This window comes from Dromiciops gliroides, chromosome 3, assembly GCF_019393635.1.
Source record: "Dromiciops gliroides isolate mDroGli1 chromosome 3, mDroGli1.pri, whole genome shotgun sequence".
In the NCBI taxonomy this organism is placed as follows: Eukaryota; Metazoa; Chordata; class Mammalia; order Microbiotheria; family Microbiotheriidae; genus Dromiciops; species Dromiciops gliroides.
In genome coordinates, this window is record NC_057863.1 from 347586740 (window position 1) to 347606145 (window position 19406).

The following is a 19406-nucleotide window of genomic DNA, read 5'->3' on the forward strand; positions in this document are numbered from 1 at the left end:
CAGAGCCAGTGCTCTATCCACTGCGCCACCTAGCTGCCCCTCATATGCACTATCGGTCTTTACAGAATTGGATTTTCCTTTAGTCACCAGGCACATCTGTGGCTGAGCTTCCTTTCAGCTTTGGCTCATTTGCTTCATTCTTTTTGGAGCTACTTGTAATTGTCTTCTGCTCTTCCCCAGAAGCATAATGGGCACTCTCTGACTTGAGGAGCTCATCTTCCAGTGTCATATCTTTTATCATTTTAATACTGTCCATGAAGTTTTCTTGGCAAAGATTACTAGAGTGTTTTGCTATTTCCTTCATCTTTGGTCACAACTCTTCACATAACCTGTCCATCTGGGGTAACCATAGTTTCATTTAGCTATGCAAGCCCTTCTGTCAGGACAAGGCAGTGGCCCAGGATGGGAGATCCCTTTTAACTGACTATATTTATTTGTTACCAGTCTCTCCATGATACTCTGTGATCATCATATTTGCCATTTCTTATAACAGTAATATTCTATAATATGTATGTACTTCAATTTGTTTAGCCATTCCTCATTCAATTGGCACATACTTTGTTTTCTGTTCTTTGCTATCAAAAACAGTGCTACTATAAATATTTTGTTATATATGCAGTGTGTTCATTTTTATGAATGACCTGTCTAATAGTGAAATCGCTGGGTGAAATAATATGGACATTTAGTCACTTTATATGCATAATTCCAAAATTTTCCAGGATGATTCTACTAATCCAGAACTCCAAACAAAGTACTAGGGGACCTATATTCCCATAATTCCTCCAATACTGACTATACCCACTTTTTGCATCTTTGACAATTTTCAGAGTATGAGGTGAAACTTCAGAGTTAATATCTGGCTACCAAATCTTCTCAATTCTCTAGAATGTATCTACTTTCTTCATTTACCTAGTGTGAGGAAATAAAATGTGTTCATCTCTTCACCCCTGTTATTATAAGACTTCATAGCTGGCCTCAGTTTTCTGTATTTGCTCTATCCAAATCTATCCTACAATAATTGCAAAGCTCATGACCTGAAATGGAGTCAGCCCAGGCTTATCTCCCACATTCTTTCTCCATCATCACCAAAAAATATAAATAATCAAGAAATTTTTTAAAAATCATAATATATTACTTCTTTCATCCCAGAACTGCACAAAAAGTTACCCCAAAGTCCATGGACAATAACAAAGGGGACCAGTCCATCAAAGTACGTATCAGCAAAATTCAAGAAGGTACATGTATATTGCAAGGATCTTGGTACAGAGCCACCATGAGCAAATGGCTTCCCAGAGAGACTCCAGGATGATCAAAAAGGCCCTGGTGGGGGAGAAGTGAACAATAACTAAAGAAAAGCATAATGCCAAACTAGTACCATGTCTTGGCACTCTGATCAGAACCAGAACAGGTGAGCAGACTTTTGTGGTGCCTAGCATTCCATTCTGAGGCACCAAAGGGGGAACTGAAGATTAAGAAGTCTAATCTTCAAAGATCTAGAAGAGTCCCAGAAGATGGGAGTCAAATGTAAGAATCATGATATTAAGCCAGGTCAACCAACTCATCTTAAAAGACAGTGGAGGGCAGACTCTAGCTATAGCATATAGCACCAAATCAGGAACTAAAGCTGGAGAGATATGTAAAATTAAAGAAGTTTGCAAATCTAGAGATTTCCGAAAACAAGGAGTAAGAAACTTCATAACAATTATTAGAAGGGACTCAAAATACACAAGGACTATGTGAATACCTAGATAATGTGAAACAAGAAAAAAAATTTAATTTAAATCTATGGAAGAAAGAATTAGACTCCCTGAAAACCAGGATTTTTTAAGTTTAGATGGTATATTTCAAGAAATCATAAGTGAAAATGGTTCGAATGTATGAGAACCAGAAGGCAAAATTTTAAAAAAAAAAGATCTTCTCAACATATCCTGAAAGAAATTTCTGAGGAGAGGAAAAGGGAGAGAAGGAGGGAGAGAGGAAGAATGCTAAGAATAGAAATAAATCCCCCATCCCTCCTCTCAAGACTCCCTACCCTCATGTGAGGAGACGAGAGACAACACAGAAAAGGTTCCTGAATGGGGTGAGGGGAGGAGCTGCAAGGGGCTGAGGTGACAAAGTCTAGAAAGTCAGTAGCAGAGCCAGTAGAGAAGTGAACACAGATGTCCTGGAATTCCTGAATTGGTCTTTCTGGGCAGTAAGTCAACAATCAGAGGAGGTACAAGAAAAGAAACATTTCTAGGGTGAGAAGGTGAAACTGAGATAGAAAAGTATGGAGAGTCAGGGAAAAAAAAAAAAACGAGAGAAAAGAGATTCAAATACCAATAATCAGTTCAACAAAAACCTAGTAGGTTCTTTTATAAAGCAGATTTTGTAATACAATATTGCATAAAGTACCATTACAACAAAAATAACTTTGTAGGCAAAGTAGATTATAATCCCACAAGGTCAAAAGTGGATCTACAATGGAATAAGGAAATTTCAAATATTTATTATTAAAAGACCAAAAAGCTAAGTAGGAATTCTGAAAGGCAAATATAAGACTTAGAAAAACCTACAAAGGTAAATTTATTTGAGCAGTTGGAGAGAGATATTGATCACCTAAGTTTCCCTTAAGTACTTAAATTGTCTTCCATCTGTTGTGAGCTGTATAAAGCAGGGAAGGGGAGGGAGGGAGGTGTAAAAGGACCATTCCAGTCTAGAAAGGAGGAAGAAAGGGATATGAATTTCTTATTTCTTGAAATTGGGGTATGTGAGAAGAAAAATATACAAACAATGGAGAGTGGAAAGAGTGAACAGAAGATAAACTTCATTCTTACCTGTAATGGACAAGTCAACACACATTATTAAGTACCAATGTCTACTATGTGTGAATTGGCAGGATGTTAAATAAGCCCATATATATCAAGTAGTTCTGTATGTTACCAATGAAACTCAGCAGGAAAAACAAAAAAAGAAGTTCCATTTAAAAGAACTAGAGAAAGGTATAAAATACTTGGAAGCCTATGGGCTGAAACACACACAGGAACTATATGAAAACTACAAATTCAGTGCCATATAATCAAAACTTCCAAAGGATTACTCTTATAGTGAGAAAACTAATAACAAAATTCATTTGGAGGAAATTCAATCTTAAGGATAATTATGCCTAGAAATTGCTAAATCATAAAATTTTAGAGGTAATTATTATCTCAGGATTAATCTAGTTGAATCCTTCCTGCCAACTATCAGATAAGTAAACTGTGGCTCTGCTTGATTTGCTCGCAAAAATCTTTCAAACTGATTAACTCTATTTTCTGACAAACTTTCTCTTATTTTATTGGGGCAGCTAGGTGGTGCAGTGGATAGAGCACTGGCCCTGGAGTCAAGAGGACCTGAATTCAAATCTCACCTCAGACACTTACTAGCTGTGTGATCCTGGGCAAGTCACTTAGCCCCAATTGCCTTAAACATCCAGGGCCATCTCCAATCATCCTGATGTATATCTTGCCGCTGGACCCAGATGGCTCTAGAGAAGAGAATGAGGTTGGTGACCTTGCACAGCCCTCCCTCACTTAAATCCAATTCATTGCAGGTCACTTTGAGAATGAAGAACAATTATTTTACCTCTCCCCCATCTTTCCCTCTAACAGGAAACACATTTTGCCTGAGATGCATCCAGTCCATTATTCATTCTCCTCTTTGTCTTACTTTTCTGGATGCCACGGTTAGCCATTTCAATATGACCTTTGTAAATAACCTAGAATCCCTTGCTCTCTTGATTTTCTGCCACATCCATATAGCTAATTTCCAAACATGGGTAAATTCAACTGCTCTTTTGCCTCTTCTGACCCACAGACCCAGGTATCCTAAGGAAATCATCATTTTTATATAGAAGGTTTTATGAATAAATGTTATTAGCTGTCAAGTAAATGTTATTAGCTGTCAAAATTCTGGCATTTAGTAATTTAAGAGTCATTTACTATGTTCTTTTAGTTATGAATAATGTACTAAAAACCAACATCAATAAATGTTGCTCCATTTACTACTTCCTCTGTCATGTGGCAGTCAAAAGGCTAAGGGAGACACTTGCAGCTATGAAAACTGTGTTAAAAGGGCACACTACACAAGGTTCTTTCACAATCTCTGTCTGAGGCAGACTACATGACCATCTAACCACAGTTATTTTCTGATACAAAGCAGCAGCATGTCATGCTGTCAAAGAACCCAAGATGGCATGATCTTTATAAACTTCTCTTGATAATTTGTGTAAATATCCCGTATTCTTACAGGAAGAAATCCCTGAGGCAGAAGCTGAACAAGAATTGGAAAACACAGGGGCATTTACAGAAATTGGGATTGAAGTTTTTAAACTACACTGCCCGATTCATACATGTTCACATTACATTAGGAAGCCTCAAAAGCAAAAATGTTTTCCAGCTAAATCATTTCTTTTCCAAGTAAAAACATAAAACAAGATCAATGAGACCATTCTCTATTCAGAAATTTCTGTATCCTATCCTACTAGTCATAGTTTCAAAAGCTATGTTGTCATTAAGAATTCATTTCAATTGTATATTTTCCTTATAAACAACTTGTTTTTTTTTCTGCTGTGAATGGTCAGAAATGCTAAACAATGTGATGACATGGAATATGTCTTATAGATTACTCTTTGGTGTATAGTGAATTGGCAGATAACTTTTCCACGAAATCTTTTTTTCCTAGATGTCACAAGAACAATATTAAAATCAGTACCAAGACTGTAGGACATCTTCCTTAGACTCTGCTTACAAAAAAACCCTCTGCAATATGAGCAATAATACTTTCAATAAGGTTGACAGTTGCCATAACAATGCCTGAAGATTCAAGTTTTCTTTTACTGAAAAAGTGATAATTATTTTATTCCTACATTCAACCATCAGATATGCACTTTTCTCCTTAGTCAAGAAGAACTATGTAATATAAGACATCTTTGGCTAATTGGGTAACATTCAATAATGATATTTTGCCAAACTATTACTAAGATCTATCAAAACAATAAGAATAGAACAAAACATCATTAACAAAGAGAAAAATGAACATTTCTTAGTCTCTCTATTAGGCTTCTTTCATATTTAAAATGTAAAAAGAAATTTACATTACTCTTTCTCAGCAATGTGGCAAAGGTTAAAAAAAAGCACTGAGCTGTTGTTTTTAAAGCATTTTTTGCAGAAATATATATGGAAAGACTGATATAATAGTAGCAGCGCATATTATTAGGTAATATAATTCAAACTACATTGTTTGATAGTAATCTACATAGCTGTTTATGGAATAAACTTGAGGCTAATGCCTCTATTATCTGAACACTGGGCACTGATGTTTGATATTAACTCATCTCTGTTGTCAAAGTAAGAAACTAATTGCTATTCTTAAAAAACAAACAACCAACAGCTAACATGTTCTTCTGTAACACGGGAACTCAATTTCTCCTTTCTCTGTTAACAGTGAAAAGAACTGGCAGGCCATGATTAAAAGTATATGGCTGGGGGGAACTCTATGAACACAACTACCAAACACTCTTCACACAAATCAAATCAGATCTAAATAATTGGAAAGATATCAATTGCTCATGGATAGGCAGAGCTAATATAGTAAAAATGACAATACTGCCTAAATTAATTTACTTATTCAGTGCCATACCAATCAGACTACCTAAAAATTATTTTATAGAGCTAGAAAAAATAATAACAAAATTCATCTGGAAAAACAAAAAATCAAGAATATCCAGGGAAATAATGAAAAAAAATTCAAAGGAAGGTGGGTTAGCGGTACCAAACCTGGAGCTTTACTATAAAGCGGCAGTCATCAAAACTATCTGGTACTGGCTAAAAAATAGAGTGGTAGATCAATGGAATAGGCTAGGCTCAGGAAATGCAGTAGTAAATGACACTAGTAATGTAGTATTTGATAAACCCAAAGACTCCAGCTTCTGGGATAGGAACTCAGTATTTGACAAAAACTGCTGGGAAAACTGGAAGATAGTATGGCATAAATTAGGCATAGACCAACATCTTACAACTTAAACTAAAATAAGGTCAAAATGGATACACGATTTAGACATAAGAGGTGATACCATGGGTAAATAAGGAAAGAAAGGAATAGTCTACCTATCAGATCTTTGGAAAGGAAAACAGTTTATGACCAAACAAGAGATAGAGTATATTATAAAATGCAAAATGGATGATTTTGATTACATTAAATTAAAAAAAATTTTGCACAAACAGAAGCAATGCATCCAAAATTAGAAGGGAAGCAGAAAGCTGGGAAACAATTTTTGTGGCCAGTACTTCTGATAAAGGCCTCATCTCTAAAATATATAGGGAACTAAATCAAATTTATAAGAATGCAAGTCATTCCCCAATTGAGAAATGGTCAAAGGATATGAACAGGCAGTTTTCTGATGAAGAAACCAAAGCTATCTATTCCCATATGAAAAAATGCTCTAAATCACTATTGATTAGAGAGATGCCAATTAAAACAACTCTGAGGTACCACCTGACACCTATCAGATTGGCTAAAATGACAAAAAAGGAAAATAATAAATGTTGGAGAAGCTGTGGGAAAATTGGAACACTAATGCATTGTTGGTGGAGCTGTGAACTGATCCAACCATTCTGGAGAGGAATTTGGAATTATGCCCAAAGGGCGATAAAACTGTGCATACCCTTTGACCCAGCAAAACCACTTTTGGGTCTTTTTCCCAAAGAAATCACGGAAAGGGGAAAGGGACCCACATGTACAAAAATATTTATAGCTGCTCTTTATGTGGTGGCAAGGAATTGGAAGTTGAGGGGATGCCCATCAATTGGGGAATGGCTGGACAAGTTGTGGTATATGAATACAATGGAATACTATTGTGCTGTAAGAAACAATGAGCAGGAGGAGTTCAGAGAAACCTGGAGGGTCTTACGTGAGCTGATGATGAGTGAGATGAGCAGAACCAGAAGAACATTATACACAGTATCATCAACATTGAGTGTTGATCTACTGTGATGGACTATATTCTTCTCACCAATGCAATGGTACAGAAGAGTTCCAGGGAACTCATGATAGAAGAAGATCCTCCAAATCCAAGGAAAAAAAAAAAAAAAAAGAACTGTGGAATATAGATGCTGAATGAACCATACTATTTCTTGGTTTTGGTGCTGTTGTTTTTTCTATTTTGAGGTTTTTCATCATTGCTCTGATTTTTCTCTTATAACATGACTAATGCAGAAATAGGATTAATGTTATTATATTTATATATATGTATATATAACCAATATCAGATTACCTACTGTCTAGGGGAGGGGGGAGGGAGGGAAGGGAGGGAGAAAAATCTGAAATTGGAAAGCTTGTATAAACAAAAGTTGAGAACTATCTTTAAGTGAAACGGAAAAATAAATAAATAAACAAACAAACAAACAAACAAACAAACAAATAAATAAATAAAGACAAAAACAAACAAACAAAAAAAAAGTATATGGCTGGGGGCAGCTAGATGGTGCAGTGGATAGAGCACTGGCCCTGGATTCAGGGGGACCTGAGTTCAAATCCGGCCTCAGACACTTGATACTTGCTAGCTGTGTGACCCTGGGCAAGTCACTTAACCCTCATTGCCCTGCCCCCCCCCAAAAAAGTATATGGCTACTTTGGCTTGTTTTTCCTTTAGAGTACAGTGTCTGTGATACATGAAACTTAACAGAGAAGTACATCCGGAGAGCATCATAATGTTACCCGTTCCACAATATACAGTACTATATTAAACTACTACCCCTTACAAAAGATACTTTAACAAAATATATTCAAGAATGCTAAACAGTTAGGGTTAAGGGGATCAAGAACCATGTCCTATACATTCTGAAATTCTTAACCACATCACATTGCCTTCTACTTGATAGTTAAGTGAACAACTGGAGCCTGCTATCTTGTTCTTTTGGTATCTTCAAGTGTGAATGTACTAAGTTATTTATCATAGTTTTGATGGATTAGCCCACACAACCCCCCCAAACATAATATAATCCATAATGCATTTACAACACTACTTGCACACAAAACAGCATTTCAATATTTGTTAAATGAAAGAATTTTTTCAAGAACTGAAAACATCTTTACTTTATAAATATCTAGTAATTTTTTAAAATGGTATCATTAATTCACATGACAAATACTATTTACCATAGGATGGTACATGAAAGGGAGAGAGCAGAGAAAGGGATAGAGAGGAACGTGTCATGGTTCCAGATACAAATCAAGAGGAAGCAACGATGGAAGTTAACTCCTGTGGTCTCAGAAAGAAAACCTACAGGAGAGTGGGTAAGGAGAAGGGAGAAAATGCTTGAAAAGGGTGAGACTTCGGAGAAGAAAAAAGGTTTTACTTTGATGGTAGGAGGGATTTCATTGATGAAAGCTGCTATGGGTGAAGAGCTAAGTGTGGCCTGGGAGATCAGGTGCTTGAAAAATCTACTTGTCCTACAAGAGGGGAAATGGTGTGAAGAGGGGAGGAAGGAAAGTAGAACCAAGGCTGTGATTCCAAAGTAAAAAACTGAACTGCTTGAATGGCTGGCTGACATTGGCTCTAAGGAGAATTCCAAAGGAAGTATTTCAAAAATATTTTAAATAATGGAGAGTTAATAAATGTAGAAACATCCAAGATGACAAGTTTAAATGATAACACTTGTTTTGATATATAAATTCTGGTATTGGGGGGCATGCTGTTTGCAAAGTAAAACTTCCCTTATCTAAAGATTAACTGATTCAGTTATTCAGGGATGCAGTCTGCAGGTAATTCACCTTGTTGAGCTCATCAGAGTGTGAGTTTTTCTTTAAAATAGATGTCTCCAATATGGAAATATTTTACATGATTACATGTATAACCTATATCAGACTGCTTACCGTCTCATGGAGGGGGGAGAGAAAAGAAGGAGGAAAAGAATTTGGAACTCAAAACTTCGTTTAAAAAAGAATGTTAGGGGGACCACTAGGTGGCGCAGTAGATAGAACACCAGCCCTGGAGTCAGGAGGACCTGAGTTCAAATCCGGCCTCAGACACTTAACACTTACTAGCTGTGTGACCCTAGGCAAGTCAACCCCAATTGCCTCACCAAAAAAAAAAAAAAAAAAAAAAAAAAAAAGAATGTTAGGGGCAGCTAGGTGGCACAGTGGATAGAGCACCAGCCCTGGATTCAGGAGGACCTGAGTTCAAACGTGACCTCAGACACTTGACACTTACTAGCTGTGTGACCCTGGGCAAGTCACTTAACCCCAATTGCCTCACCAAAAAAAAAAAGAATGTTAAGTTATTTTTACATATAATTGGGGGAAAATATTAAAAACAAAGATGTCTCACTGTTTAACATTGGAGTCCATTGTTAGGTGAGGCCATCAGCTGGCAATAGATCTCATTTTTCAAGTTAAAGTCATCTATTCCATATTAAATGGAGCAGTGTTTAGAATCTTAATCAAGAATTTAAGCAGGTACTTGAGAAGTCCTTAAGGAGCCAAAGCTATTTTCTGGGGGAAAAAACCCCAAAACTGGCTCTATTAACCACACTACCCTTTTTTCTAAGCAAGAATATAAAGCCAAATTCTTAAATTTTCACAACAGAAAGAGTTCTCCAGTGACATTGAAAACATGTTATTTTATTACTAATACCCTAATATAATATTTGCATTCCTTGTTATCAATTATTACTGGCATTGTTAACAACTAACATGCACCTATATTTTAGAAAAGCACTTCTTCAAGCTCAGGGATGGCAAGTGAGCTTCATAGGGTCATGTGACTAGTAAATGGGCAAGGAGCAAGGACTCAAACCTACCAATTCTGGAAAGTCCAGCACAGAGCTCTTTGTACTACCAGGAAATCATCTCTGTTGGATTTTTATCAAAATTGTTTTATTCAATGATTTATTTGTACTTACTTGCTCTTGAATTTCAGCCTTATATCACCAGCTGCCTTCTAGACTCTCAAACTAAATGTGTTTAAAATGGAACTGTTTTCCCCTTTCTTTTTTCCCTATCTCTTTTTGCTATTTTTATTTTTGTTGAAGGCACCACTATTTCTTCTCATTATCTCAGTTCAGAATTAGGAATTATCTTTAATTCCTTATGTTTGCGTAATATCCCTCCTCCCCTGTTTCTAATCATTTGTCAAATCTTGTAACCAACTATACCTCAACATCTTACATTTTCAGGGACACCATCCTAGTTGAGGGAAACAAGGCTATAGAACTGGAGTTATAAAGAACTTTAAATACTATCTACTCCAACCCAGTCCCATTTTACAGATGAAGATAGCAGCATAGCAGTTAAATGATGGGCCTAAAAACATCCAGATACTAAGTCCCAGAGATGCAAAATAGATGCAAGGACCATAGATACAGTTCTAAATGGGACTTTAAAGGCCATTTAGTCACTATCACTTTACAGATGAGTAACTAAACCCCAAAGATGTCAAGTGCTTTGTCAAAGATCAAAATAGGCAGTAACATCTTGGATTCAATGCGAGGCCTGCCAAGATCAAATTGAGAGTTCCCTCCATTCTGAGCTGGAGTTACTACTTTCAAGAGCTTTGGCTCATTCCCCTCTTGTAAAGTCTTAGACTGAAAGCAATTCAAGCTCAGGATTGAGATTCAGCACAACTTGGCTACCCACAGCACTCTATAGTTTATACAGAGGCTAAGTAAAAACAAACCAATATAATAATTATAATCAAGACCATGAATGTTAGCCAGAGCAGAAATCAGATTGTCAGGGCATGGACGCAGGCAGGTACATCATTACCGGAGGGATTTTCTGTGCATAATAAAAGTGATATAAAGTATAGCTCAACATATGAAGAAAAAAAAGCTGTAAATGATTCTTTTTGCCTGGACTATTGCAAAAGGCTCCTAATGAGTCTCCTTGTCTGCAGTATCTCCCCCTCTCCACTTAAACATCCTCACAGCTGCCAAAGTGCTATATCTATTGCACAAGTCTGACTCTATTACTCTCTTACTAGAGAAGATTCAGCAGCAATCTGCTACCTCTAGGATAAAATACAAACTACTCTCTCTGGCATTTTGAGCCTTTCACAATTTAGTTCCAACCCAACTTTTTAGCTGGTTCTCACATAACTCCACCTTAAGCACTCTCTATTCTACCAAGTGGCTTATTAACCGCCAAGTACTATTTCTATTACATAACATTTCATCTTGTACCTCCAGATGCCCATGCAAAATAATATGCTTAGAAAGTTAACCCTTGACCTCTGCCTCTCTGAACCCCCCAATTCCTTCAAGGGGTACCTTCTACATGAGGCCATTCCTAATCACCCCATCATTAGTGCTCCCCAACTCCAGGAAACTACCTTATGTTTATTTTGTATATATCTTGTATTTAATTATCTGTTTACATCCTTGCTCCTAGCAGAATGTAAGTTATTTGTGGTCAGGGAATATTTTGTTTTGTCTTTCTATCCCCAGAACCTAAGACAGAAGGTATTGATAAATGCTCATATATAACTGAATCAATAATTTAAAGGATAGCATACATACATTAAATAATAAAAAAGTTAAAAAAATAAAAATAAAAAATAATAAAAAGTTAAATATTTAATCTAAGAGGTTAAAAGATAAATTATATTTGTTTCTACTAGTTATTTCGTGCCTGTTGTCCAAGCATTACCCAGTATATCAATATTTCTCAAAGTGAAGAATAACGAGAATAATTTTTTAAAGTAAGATGAAAACAACTAGAAATAACCAATATTTGTCCTTTTCTCCTAATTGATACAGGTATCAATTGTGGGGAAAAAAAGACAAAATAATAAACTAAAGAGTATAAAAATTAGGTACTTACTGAAGAAAGATAGCCCCCATTTCAGCTTTTTAGGACCATAAGCAAACTTTATTTTAACATTCAAAAAAATTCTTTGCTTTTACTGATGGCTTCCTCAGATTTTGAAAGATGATCTACAAGAAAAAAAATATTTAAGATGTTAATAATCCAAAACAAATCTGTAACAAATAAATTGAAATTTTTGCTGTTTGTGGTACAGCAATTTTAACTGTTTTAAACTATATTTTAAAATGGAAACTGCTTAACTATATATATATATATATATATATATATATATATAAATAAATAAAACCAATCAACCTCATACCTCAATTTTCTCAACTCTAACATCAATAGGTAAGGGAACTGCTTTCGCATAGGAAAAGATTTTATTCACTTAAAACACTTCCTTTCTTATACTTCTGCTCTTTTCTTTATAGTAATCTTGGGGGAGAAGGAAGGAATAGAAGGAAAAAAAGAAACCATGGTCAAAAATTAGTCAGGGAGTTGGAGGTGGGGGAGAATTTTCATTATACAAAATGTTTTTGTTGGTACCTCTTAGTTTTTGTTGAAATTATCTGTTTATAATATTGTTTAGTTATTTCAGTCATATTTTACTTTTTTGGGGGGGGAGGGGAGCAATGAGGGTTAAGTGACTTGTCCAGGGTCACACAGCTAGCAAGTGTCAAGTGTCTGAGGTCGGATTTGAACTCAGGTCCTTCTGAATCCAGGGCTGGAGCATTATCCACTACACTACCTACCTGCCCCATATTCTACTTTTAATGACCTCATTTGCAGTTTTCTTGGCAAAGATATCAGAATGGTTTGCCATTTCCTTCTCAAGCTCTTTTTTACAGATGAGGAAACAAAGGCAAATGGGGTTAAGTGATTTGCCCAGCATCATACAGCCAGGAAGCATCTGTGGCCAGATTTGAATTCTGGTCTTCCTGACTCCATGCCCTACCATCTATCTACTATGGCATCTAGCTGCCCATCTGTTTATTGTAAAGCTGGCTAATTCTGCCTCTTCTAAACTTGTATTCAATATTTTACTTCACACTACAGTTCTATGATTTCATCGGTGTAGGCCCTTACTTGGCCAAGTCAGATGACAATTCTCTGTGCCCTACTTAATAGAAATGCTTCACAAAAGTTGCTGGGAACAAAATAATAATAATTAGTATCCACCTTCATTCAACCAGCCTGGTAATGATTCTCTCTACACTGTCAGAAACTGTGACACACTATCACCAGGCCGAGTCTTAAATTCTGTTCTGCTTAAATAGAACTTGCTAGATCTTATACTGCACTGCCACTGAAAAAGCAACACCACCATTTACTAATGAATAAAACTTTCCATGAAATTAACAAAACAATTAGTCTTGGCATCTACTGTAGCACAGTGGATAGCAAGCTGGTCCTGGAATCAGGAAGACTTGTGTTCAAATCCAGCATGAGAAGTTTCCCAGCTGTATAAGCCTGGGCATGTCACTTAACTTCTGCTTGCCTCAGTTTCCTCAACTGTAAAATGGGAATGATAATATAGTTGTTGTGTTGATAAAATGAGATAGCTGTACAGAGTTTTGCAAACCTTAAAGCACTATATAAATGCTAGCTATTATTATTAAAAGAGTTTTATGGTAAGCTTATCAAATGATTAGAAAATTATATCATAAGCTTCTCTTCTAGTCAAAACTAGTGGGTTACTCAGATATCTTGACGATAGCTTGACCAATTCATTTTGGCATTTTGGTCATTTGAAGGATAAAATCCTGGCCAACATGGGCACAAACCATAATGGTAACCCAAATGACTAAATGAAGAGGACTATTTTATAGTCTGAGCATTATAGGTGGAATAATACTAGAGAAAACAATTCAAATTTAGGGACGTGCCTCTAAGAGACCATGAGTAATGCCTGAATATTTTTATAATATAAATAAGCCAAGATTTTAAAAGGTATAGGGGAAGAGTGGGCATATTTTTCTAATTAAGAAGAGTTAGTGGGGCAGCTAGGTGGCACAGTAGATAAAGCACTGGCCCTGGATTCAAGAGGACCTGAGTTCAAATCCAGGCTTAGACACTGGACACTTACTAGCTGTGTGACACTGGGCAAGTCACTTAACACTCATTGCCCTGCCAAACGAAAACAAAAATGAAAACAAAAAGAGTTAGTTATACTCATTTTTTATAAACATGTTAAGAATCTGAGAAGAGAAAGGAATATGGAAGGGATAGAAAAGATGAAAAACTGAAAATACCAGAAAAGGAGTTTTACTTTGTTGATATCTTTATTATGTTGGTGATTCAGACTTTCTTTTCCTTTTATAAAATAAATTTTTATTGGAAAAAGTAAGATGAATGGATTACGGTAGATTTTCTCCAACTTCCCTCCAAATTATAAATTATTTGATTCTATGAGTTAACAGAGTAGAACAGATTTATCATCTTTCATCAAAGTACAGGGTGTCCCAAAAATCTTAGTGCAAGTTTAAGTTTTTGTGGCTTAAAATTGCACTAAAAATTTTTGGGACACCTTATATTTCTCTGATAATAACAAAAGATAGCTATGGAAAGAGATGTCTATCTTCCCTGGTATTAACCTCAAATGACTGCAATCTCCATTCTATGAATTCCTATAAGCATTATCTTTCTGTAACACTGATATTGGCCATTGTTCCTATGTCGAGAGGCATCATGGCTTTGTGTACAAAAAATATCTGGACTAAAAAAGCCAGAAATATGTGATGTGTGACTCTAGATAAGTCACTTAAAATCTCAGTCCTTCTAGGCACTTTTATAAAACCATGTAAGAGGCAGAAGGCTACTAGGAAGTTTCCTCACCTAAAAGTTCTCTATACCAATGAAATTACAAGTCCTATCTATCCGTAAACTTTAAATTCATTTGTCTTTTGTCGCCACAATAAGATTATAAATTGTTGCTGCAATAAGATTACTGAAATGCCTTCCCTTATACCTCAGGTAACAGTGAGGAATACATAGGAACAGAAAATAATACTGGATGATTATTCATAGGCAAATCTGGTAAAACACAAAACTCAATTATATAGCACTTGTCAACTAAATTGTCTATTCATTTGAACTGTTAATTACTTTATTGGCTCCATCCCCTCTACTGGAACAGATATGTTTACCACCCTGACACTGAATGCTTACTAAAAAAAGGTCCAAACAAAGAGACAGCCAGAAACAGAAAAGCTTGACATAGAAGTACAGCTCACAGACTAGATGGGGTACAAGGACAAACCAGGGAAGCCTAGAAACTGAAGTTGGGAACCTAAAGCAGGGAGGGAGATGGTAGACTAGAAAAGGGGCAATCTGAACACAACCTGGAACTTGCAACTGTGTTGCTCTATCACTGAATCAAATGTTTGAACAAGGGCTCAGAAGACTTCAGGGGGCTGAGACCAGGAAGGCAATAACCCGGGCATTCCATAGATCAAAGCTTCTGAAACTGTGGGTTGTGACCCCGGATATGGGGTCCCATAACTGAATGTGGAGGTCGTGAAAAATTTGGCAACAGTAAATGGTTATGCATGCCTATTTTATATACCTATATACCTGGGCTCCAGTAAAAATTTCTCAGGCAAAAAGGGGTCATGAGTAGAAAAAGTTTAAGAAGCCCTACCCTACATCAGACTATCCAGAGTGGAGACTAACCAACCCAGCCTACTGAACCTCCCAGTAATTTCTGAAGTCTTCAAAGATCAAATCCCTCACTGCCTTGAGGCCAAGTAATAAAGATCAGAAAGTTCCACCAATCCTTGCAGAAGGACAGAGAGCCTGGCCCCAACACAAAGTCCTAATTCAGATGGAAAAAATGAGTGAATACAAGAAAACTCTACTAATATATTATAGAGTTAGGGATGTGTAAGAAACAAACCCAAAAGAGAATTTTAAAAACCACAAGATTATTTCAACTGGCAAGAGAAAAAAACAAAAAACTAACAACCCCAAAACCAGTAACAAAGCCTTCAACATGGTACAATGGCTCATTGATATAAAAAATCCTAAGTATAGGCATAGAAGAACCTTTTTAAATATAATAAAAGTATTTAAGACCAAAAGAAACCATTATATGCAATGTGGATACACTACAAGCTTTCCCAATAAATACAGGAGCAAAACAAAGATGCCTATTTTCCCTATTATTGTTTCATATCATTTTGGAAATGTTAGCAATAACAATAAAACAAGACAAAGAAGAAAAAAATAAAGTTAAACAGAAGATAAAGATCTGTATTTTTTGCTTAACGACTCTATGTGGAAAAAAAAAATGCTCCAAATCATTAAAATAAGAGAAATGCAAATCAAAACAACCCTGAGGGGCAGCTAGATGGCGCAGTGGTTAAAGCACCAGCCCTGGATTCAGGAGTACCTGAGTTCAAATGTGGCCTCAGACACTTGACACTTACTAGCTGTGTGACCCTGGGCAAGTCACTTAACCCCCATTGCCTGCAGCAAAAACAAAACAAAACAAAACAAAAAACAACCCTGAGGTTTTACTCTACACTCAGTAAATTGGGAAAGGTGACAAAAAATGGAGGATTTTGGAAGGGTTATGGGAAGATAGACACACTAATAACTTGTTTGTCTATGTGGCTGTGATTATACAAATCAGTACAATTATTTTAGAAAGCAATTTGGAATTAAGTAACTAAAATGTCTATATCCTTTGACCCAAATATTCCATTATTAGGTTTATTATTCATGAACCCAAGGAGGCCATTAATAATCAGAAGTCCCCATATGCTCCAAAATATTTACAGTGAAACTAAGTATATGCTGAATGACTGGAAAATGGACAAATAGCGGCACATGAATGTCATGGAATATTATCCATGGTGTAAGAAATGATAAACAGGATGAAGAGAAAGAAGCATGAAAAGATTTAGAAGCATTGATAAAGTGAAATAAGCAGGGGTAAGAAAACAATGTACACAATAACTAAAGTTTGGGGAATGGAAAGATGCCAAGCAAATATGCACAATGACTATAACAATGTAAACTCAAAAACCAAAATAATTAAAACTTGATGTTGCAAAATTACAAAGAATAATAATGACTCTAAAAGAAGGGATATAAGAAGACAACCCTACCCTATTCCTTTACAAAGATGGGAGGTCCACAGGTTCAGTACATTGTACATATTTTCAGATCTTTTGGATGAACTGATCAATTTTACTAATGTCTTTCTTTTTTTATGAAAAAAAAATTATATGGAATGGCTCTTTAGAAGGGGGAAAGGGAAGTAACACAGGTTTTATATATAGTTTTTTTTTTTAACATAGGGAATAATTACATTACCAACAAGGAAAGCCTCAAAGAAAATCAAAGGTCTTCCACAAATTCTACTAGAATTCTACTAGTCAAGTAGCTCCATTTAAATCCCAATGAGCTTTATAAAAGCTTGGTTTTCCAGAGCTATATTTCAAGAAATCATAAATATGCAATGATCCAAGACAACTCTTAAGAACTTATGGGGGCAGCTAGATGGTGCAGTGGATAGAGCACCAGCCCTGGAGTCAGGAGGACCTAAGTTCAAATCCGACCTCAGACACTTAACACTTACTAGCTGTGTGACCCTGGGCAAGTCACTTAACCCCAACTGCCTCACCAAAAAACAAAAACAAAAACAAAAGAACTTATGAAAAATGCAATGCATCTACAGAGAAAGAACTGATGGTACTTAATACAGATGGAAGTATATTTTGTTGTTGTTCCTTTTTCTAAAGTTTTTTTGTCTGCTATGTTTTGCATGGCTGCACATGTATAACTTATATTGAATTGCTTGAGTTCTTAAGGGGGAGATAGGAAGGAAGGAAGAGAATGTGGAAGGAAGAGAATTTGGAACACAAAGTTTTAAAAATGGAAATTACAATTTGTTTTTACATGTAAGGTGGGGAAAATTCTAAATAAAAGAATGAATGACTGAATAAATAAGTAAATGAATGAATGAATAAAAAGAAATCACAAATAAATACTACATGAGGCAAAAGAGTTAACTGTCCTACTTTTCAAAATAAAAACAGAATGAATAGTCTAAAACAAGAAAATAAAATAGTCTAAAAACACAAGGGGTAGGGGGCAGCTAGGTGGCACAGTGGATAAAGCACCGGCCCTGGATTCAGGAGTACCTGAGTTCAAATCCAGCCTCAGACACTTGACACTTACTAGCTGTGTGACCCTGGGCAAGTCACTTAACCCCCATATCCCCGAAAAAAAAACACAAGGGGATAGTCTAAGTCTCTGGGAAATGCAGGGATGCACTGGAATATTGGAGTGTTGTTTCTATGGCAACTCAAATTTAGTTCCTTTAGATAGAACTACTTTGAATGCTTTAAATGTTTTCTTTATCTTTTTGTGGGGTGCTAGAAGTCCTTTGCATTTTAATTTTCTGTGGGGTAAAATAAAGAATGACCTCTATTTCCCAACCTCCCCCAGGAAAGAGACTGATGAGTGATAATGGGCTACAGCTTATTGTCAAGAAAGAATTGAGCACTACCGGTGATCTAAAAAAAGATAATCATAGAGATGAATGATCACATAGTGAGAGGAAAAGGTAAAAGACAGCCTATGTGCTCCACTGATATCTGAGGAATATCAAGAGATTTAGAGGAGGGTCCCCATGGCACACTGTGTGGACCCCCTATGGAGGATTTATAGGGGGATATGGATGAGAGAGAGCCACACATGATGAAAAGAAGTAGATAGTTTGCAATCTCTACCTTTGGAGGGAAGACCCACTTTGTGTGACCTACCACAGATTCAAAATACTTTTAAAATATTGGATATTGTAAAGAAATACCTTAAATAGTATTTTAAGCTAAAAACTGAGAATCTCAAAACACTCCAGGGCTTAGAGATGCATTACTCTATTAAGATTATAGAAAGTCACCTCTAGATTTCCCTACCCAGGCTAGAAATCCTGACCTGTTCATCTTTAAAGAGATAATAAGATAAACAAACCAAGGAAGGCAAAAAGCTAAGTGTAAAGGGTAGAGAGACTTAGGGCAGTGGCAGCACTCCCTAAACTCCACAGAACCAGCAAAGTTGGAGCCCCCAGAGCACGGGAGGGCCATTCTGGGATATTCTGGCCAGATACAAAGCTACATTCATTAAAGGAGCTGCTCCCCCTCACCATTCTCCAAATAGGTCAATGAGTGCCTAAACCCAGCTCAGAAGCCAATGGCCTTAGGACATTTAAGGTCTCCAGCACAGCACTCACAAAAACAGGACCTGAACCCATGCCTACCCTAACAGAGTGCAACTTCAGGGACCTCCAGGAAGGGTTCAGAATCAGTAGGAGTAGGCCAAGTTGGGAGGCCCTAGAACAAAATCTAGGCCCAGGAGTCTTTGAAGCTCACAGTAGTGACCCAGCACAGGGAGCACCTGAGCCTAGCAAATGGGGGTGAAATGAAATGTGTTGAGGAATGTTAAAGGTTCCCTGAGCTTGTCTTTTTGAGTTGCCATATTTTCTATTAACAGTGGACCCATAGTTTGCTGAAGGCCCTGAATGTGTCAAGAACAAACCCCCTCACCCTACTCCAGCTTACATAATTGGTTAT

At 36.5% G+C, this 19406-nt stretch overlaps 1 protein-coding gene across 3 annotated transcripts in view; it reads right to left on the reverse strand.

The window, feature by feature from the left end:
- PIK3CB (phosphatidylinositol-4,5-bisphosphate 3-kinase catalytic subunit beta) overlaps nucleotides 1–19406 on the reverse strand; it is a 190902-nt gene that overhangs the window by 107424 nt on the left and 64072 nt on the right. For all 3 annotated transcript variants that reach the window (XM_043996524.1, XM_043996526.1, XM_043996527.1), the window contains one exon: nucleotides 11839–11951. The gene's annotated coding sequence lies outside the window, so the exon portion shown is untranslated. The remainder of the gene's footprint in view (nucleotides 1–11838; nucleotides 11952–19406) is intronic.